At 36.5% G+C, this 6,000-nt stretch overlaps 1 protein-coding gene across 1 annotated transcript in view; it reads left to right on the top strand.

The window, feature by feature from the left end:
- The first annotated feature begins 3,046 nt into the window (after positions 1-3,046).
- LOC124802504 (zinc finger protein 135-like) overlaps positions 3,047-6,000 on the top strand; it is a 136,307-nt gene continuing 133,353 nt past the window's right edge. The window contains exon 1 of the mRNA XM_047263328.1: positions 3,047-3,231. The gene's annotated coding sequence lies outside the window, so the exon portion shown is untranslated. The remainder of the gene's footprint in view (positions 3,232-6,000) is intronic.

Genomic DNA, 6,000 nt, shown 5'->3' with positions numbered 1-6,000 from the left:
GCTAATACCCTTCTGATTAACTTTGCCTTAAGCTCTATTTTTACCACTAGGCAAGATGTTGTGGCCACTTAGGGCAGCAAAATTTTAGAGAGCAAAGGGTGGAAAAAATTAATTTCAAGTCGAAGCATGAAAACTGAGGACCATCCCCAGAAAATGAGGATGTCTGGTCACTGGTCACCTTAATTTAATGACTGGAAGTAAAATAGCGTTATTGTGCTGTTGAGTGTTGGTGGTGGTGGTGGTGAGGGGGGGGGGGGGGCATATAAGGGAGTTCAACGAAGCAAAAAAAGAAGGAGCATCATTTTTCAGTTCTCACCTAGTGGAAGCAAAACACCTAACAACAGCCCTGAAAATGGCTTTCAGGTGGCATAGTGCTCCACAACATACTGGTCGTCGAGCTGACTTACAACCAATGCAAACTATGAGTCTTGGCACGGTGAGGTTTGTCACTGCTGGGCCTTCCATCATCTGGACTAACTGTCCTCGATGGTATCATGTCATATGCAAGTGTTACACAGGCAGGTCACTTTGGGGTCACCACCTTAGCCATTGAGCTGTGATACTGCTCATCCAGTTGTTAATCCCACATAGTATCATAGTTAAATTGCACAAATGAAATCCTGGTTCTGTGGCAACAACTACTTTATTCCCTTGTCAAAATTAGATAAGGGTCCCTGAACACAGTATATGCGGGGGCTGCCATGAAAACTGTTTCTGAAAGTGCGAAGTTTGTAAACGTATGTGTCACAACATATACCCAACACACAGCTCAGTGCTGACAGCTACAGTCACTACAAGTGTTCATGTTTTTCTACTTCAGAAGAAGCTCAAATGTGTAGCAGTCTTTTTGTTGTGCCTGTCTGCACCTCAACATCTCCTATATACAGTGAGTAGCAATGTATCTTTTCCATAATATTATTCTTATTGGAGTAATAAGTTTCCACCATGTTTTTGAACATGTATTTTAATTCTACACTTTGTTCTCTATTTCTATGAATGATTTTATTAAGCTAGCTGCATTCCCTCTGACAGCACATCTCTGCAGTTTATCTAACAGTGTTGTGGGTTATACACTTCAAAGGCTTTTTTGAGGTCCAGAAACATGGTAAAAACTTTTTTCTGTTCTTCTAATGCTCTGATTATGTGTGTCATACAGTTTGCTGCTGCTGTTTTTGTAGACTTTCCTTTCTTAAATCTGTGCTGCACTTCACCCTGGATATTTTGTTTTTCTATAAATTTTAAAACTCCACTTTTATAGCTCTTTCCACGGTTTTTTGATAAGATGGGTGTCATCTTTATAGGTCTAAAGTTGCCAGGATTCTCCTTGTCACCACCTGTATAAAATGAGTATTTTACTCTTTTTAGACATGTTGGGAAAATTACTACGAATGTCACTGGCATTGCTAGATACTGTGAACAATGTTTGATTACTGTACTTCTACAGGTATTCCATATGTGCACTCTGTATCTTTGTTTTTTGGTGATCTGATTATATTTGTGACTTCTGTTTCATCTATTGGAAAAAGGGATAAGTATTTTGTTATTTCTCGTAAAACCATTTATTTATTTCTGTTCCATTGATCCAATAAACTAAAGAATTACATGGATATGGAAAAATTCATGTTTACAAAATGAATTGAAATATCATAGGTAACCATATGTGTGAACATTACAGTCAATTAAAGTAACTTTTTACCAGTCAGGGTATTTTTGTACCACTTGTCATAATTGTTTCAAATGACTAGTGCTCCATATACTTGCATAATTTTGTACTAAAAGAAACAGCTTTATTACTCTGTGATTTCTAGTTAGTTATCATCTCAGTTCTCCTTTCAACTTCATACAGGCTCTTAGGCTTGTGATTATTCTTTAATTGTGTTAGCTGTAAAGAGAGCTTCTGGAGACAGTGATTCAAGTTGAACAATGCCAAGGTGTTACAAAGATCGTGATATTTCTGAATTCAAAGTTTGTTTTTCCTCCTTGTTAACACTTGATTTCGTCCTGGATGATCTAAATTTACGCAGAACTTTATATATAGGAAAAATTCTTTTTTTGAAAGACTAGTCTAAAGTTATCCTGAATGTGTAATTTTGTGCTGGCATTAAAATTGAAATTTTGCTCAAATAGGGCATAGTCACATTTTCAGTTTTCCAGGCATTCAGTAACTATAGATGGAAAATGTTACAATGTCTGTTGCGTTGTGTAATTGATTTTGTGTCCAGAATTTTCAGAAAATGTTAAAATGTGGTACAAAATTACCCCACTTGCCCGTAACTAAACACGGTAGGCTCATAATTACAAACTAAAATAACGTGTACAGGAATAAAATATGTTAATAACTACAAATTTGAGCATTTACTACAGTGAAACGGAAGTACAAAACAACAAAATCATACATTACAGTTATTCAACGGTACAAGTTATAAAATCTTCTAAAATTAAGGAATAATATACTGGTTTTTTTGCAACTGCTCCATTTAGATTATTTAGCTTTTGAACTACACTGGGTCAATCAGTTCTTTCCCTTGTGAAGTAAATTCTATGTTCCCACATTGTTTTATTTGATTCATTCCTTTTTGTATTGATGTGTAATTAGATTGTCTCAGAAAAATTTGATGAAGTCCCAACTTCATATCTATTCGTGATTTTTCCATAAGCGAAAACTATATTTTCATCAAAAGTTTGGTGCCTAAATAAATTTAGTTTTGTTTGAACTACAACGCCTTTACGTTGCTACTCTTCATCTGGAATACCATCGAGTGGGGATGAGTTATTTGCTGTTTGTGTCAGAACTTTGTTTTTTAAACCGTTATTCCAAAACCTATAGTGTGATTAAACACGTTCTTAAAAACTTGGTGGTAACTTAAGAGATTAAGTATTTTCAACTGGCTCCCTAACGATGGAAAAGAACAGGTATACGAAGCTATAATTCGCAATGTTTTGCCTGCCATTATTTTCATTTCGGCCCTGATTTCTGAGAAAGCCAGTGGCAGATATTCCACTGAAGTAACCGTAGAGTAGAAATATCTGTATTTAATGGAAGTATCTTTCGACTGTTTATGCACTTCATTTCTTCTCATTTGGTACTTCGTTCAGTCAAAACAAGTTGTACCGCTGTAAACAAATTTTAAAGTTTGGGTGTAAAACGAGTAGAAGGACCGTGATACTTCCGTTATTGCTGATTTGAAGCACCAGTGCCTGGAAGTTCTTAGTGAAACTCTGCATTTACAGGTATTATTCAATATCAACTAAAACTGTGAGGGTTATAGTAGTAAGGAAAAAAGGATGTTTCTATATTTTGAGATGATAAAGGAAAAGAAGTGGGTTACGTTAGTGCTGTGTTCTATTACGTTGACGAATTGTATTATTTTCGAAGTACAGCGAGAGCAGTGGATAAGGCGGCTTTAAAGTATAACTATAAATAACGTACTTGGTATATAAAACTAAAAATGTATATAAGTGAAACACAACTCTGCTATATTAGCTGGTTTGAATGTACTGCTGCGTTGTAAGTCAGCAGCACGTGACATAAGCAGTTGAAATAGGACCTTTGGGCTTGATATACATCACATTTCGGTCATTTTTCATAACTGATAGGATATTAAATGACCACAGTCACAGAAATGAAGTGATACTGTGTTTCAGTCCATGTAGCATGGGCTACGCAATTTACCCTTTGTAATGTGACTGAACATCAACTCGACTAAAATATGGATTATTAACCGCTCATTTTGCTTCCTATTAGGCCTACTTGGAAGCTCAGACGAGAAAAGTACTGATTTTCAAACCTACGTAATCGGGCCAGATGAGAGCGGACTAGAGAAGGGGCTGGGAAAAACAAAATAGTCCGCATAATATTGCTGATATTATTATTAAAAGCATGTTACACGCTCGAACTGATAATGATGAATCACAATATGCAACCAGCCAACTTTATTTCGTGAAAGGACACAATTGATATATATTCTCTTACCCTCTCATTTCAAAATCATCCATGCGGGCAGTTAGTGTAGGTCTGTTTTGTGCTAAGTAATTCTTTCAATCTGTACAGTATTGTGCCATAAGGGTAATTATGTCGTATGTGGCCCATACTTAAATGAAATGGATTTATTTGTTTGTAACCAAAAGTATAAAATGTAATCATAGAATACATTTCATTATTACAGTCACATAGGATGAATGAGCTAAAATGCTTCTGTGTACAGCGTAATTACTGGTTTTCGGCCATCCACCCAACCTAAAAAATATTTAAACTTGCCCATCCTTATGCCACACCTTTTCTCAATGTCTTGCCACTTGGTTCAAATCCCAATGGAAAACTTCGGATGCAAGATCTGTCTGATACACCCCCCTGGCACATACTACTCTAGTCCTGTCACAGGCTTATCCTATACCATCAGTGGCAGAGCCACGTAAAAAGCAGCCGTGTCATATACCAGCTCTGCTGCAATTTCTGCACATTTTGTGTGGTCATGAGCACCAGTCAGCTGTGCACAATAATGAAAGGCCACAGACAAACCATTACAAGAGCAGAGTTGACCACACTGAGACCAGCATGCTAGATTTCAATAAAATAAATAAACCTATGTGATCTGGGTTCTTCCCTCCAACATTTGCTTTTCTGAATTATACAGATTAAGAGTTATCGTAGCAGCACAACTTCCTTGCTACAAACTCCCGTATCTCCTTGTTTCACAAGGCTGTTTGTGCCCAATTTAGTCATAATTCAGGACTGGATTTAAGATTCATGATAACCATACCTGTAGTAATCTCAAAATAGCTTTGGTAGCGTTATAGATCTTCACTAGAATAATTAAGTTTTGAGTATTGGTTGTTATGTTTCATTTGTTGAATATTTATCATCATTGTCTCTTGTGTTTGATTCACTAGATACTAGAATATTCAGTATAATGCTTATGTATTGCAAGAATTGTTTAGGGACTAATATTACAAAGGTCAGCAGGCCAATATGTCAAATTTGTATTTTCAATATGTGAAGTTTTAAAGTGTTTTCACAACTTTATAGGTAAAATGTGCTGTGATCATTTCCTCGTTGACCCCCAAGACATAGGTCACAAGGCTAAATAATCTCGTTGACCATATTTATTGAACATGCATTTTTTGTTCGTTTGTACACAGCTAACACTTTCTCACTTTTTGTGTTCAGCATATTATTTTCTGATATTTCAGTGCGTCGTGTATAATTGCTTATCATGGATAAATAGAATCAAATTATCATCAGCCACATTCAGTTTATGTTGTGAGAAGAAAAGTATATCATTACATTCAAAATATTGGCTCATCTTTTTATGTGTGCAATGCTCTATTATTTTGGCTAGTATAGATATAAGTGATATAGGTTGGTAGTTATCTGAAGATTCCGTCTCCTTCCTTATGCACTGGTGAGACTAGAAATAGTTGAAATGTTCTGGATATTTGCCATTGTTTGAGATTTTAATAATTATATTAGTGATAACAACATGCTGAACTTCTGCAAGCAAGCTTTATAAAAAAAACTTGGGAACTTATGCAAACCAGAAAAATTTTTACTCTCTCCACGGTGTGGAGACTACTTGTTGTAACTTTGTCTTTTGCTACTCTGCTGGTATTTCATTTCTGAGATGTGGAGGGAGTCTTTCGTGTAACACAAAATGGTTGATACTGGATCAGTTGGGGGGGGGGGGGGGGGTAAAGTTCATCAGTGTATGCAGTTAGGTGTACAGGATGAGAAGCGGAATGGGTGTGCATTAGGTGATGAAATAAGAGTTAAATGAAGAAAACCTGGTCTATGTTCTTGGTGGTGAAGGGCTCATCTTGGGGCCACAGATAAAGGTTGATGGCCAGTCTACAAGAGTGGAGAAATAAATGAAGAGAATAGGAAGTGTGAGTGGTGGCAATTTACATTTATGTGGCCAGTAGCCATTCATGGAAGAGGGAGAGTATCTGTCATGTATGGAGGTTCAAACACGAGAGAGGTGAGTAGCTGCACTCTGCCGTCAA

This window comes from Schistocerca piceifrons, chromosome 6, assembly GCF_021461385.2.
Source record: "Schistocerca piceifrons isolate TAMUIC-IGC-003096 chromosome 6, iqSchPice1.1, whole genome shotgun sequence".
NCBI lineage: Eukaryota > Metazoa > Arthropoda > Insecta > Orthoptera > Acrididae > Schistocerca > Schistocerca piceifrons.
This window is presented reverse-complemented; position numbering and strand designations above follow the sequence as displayed.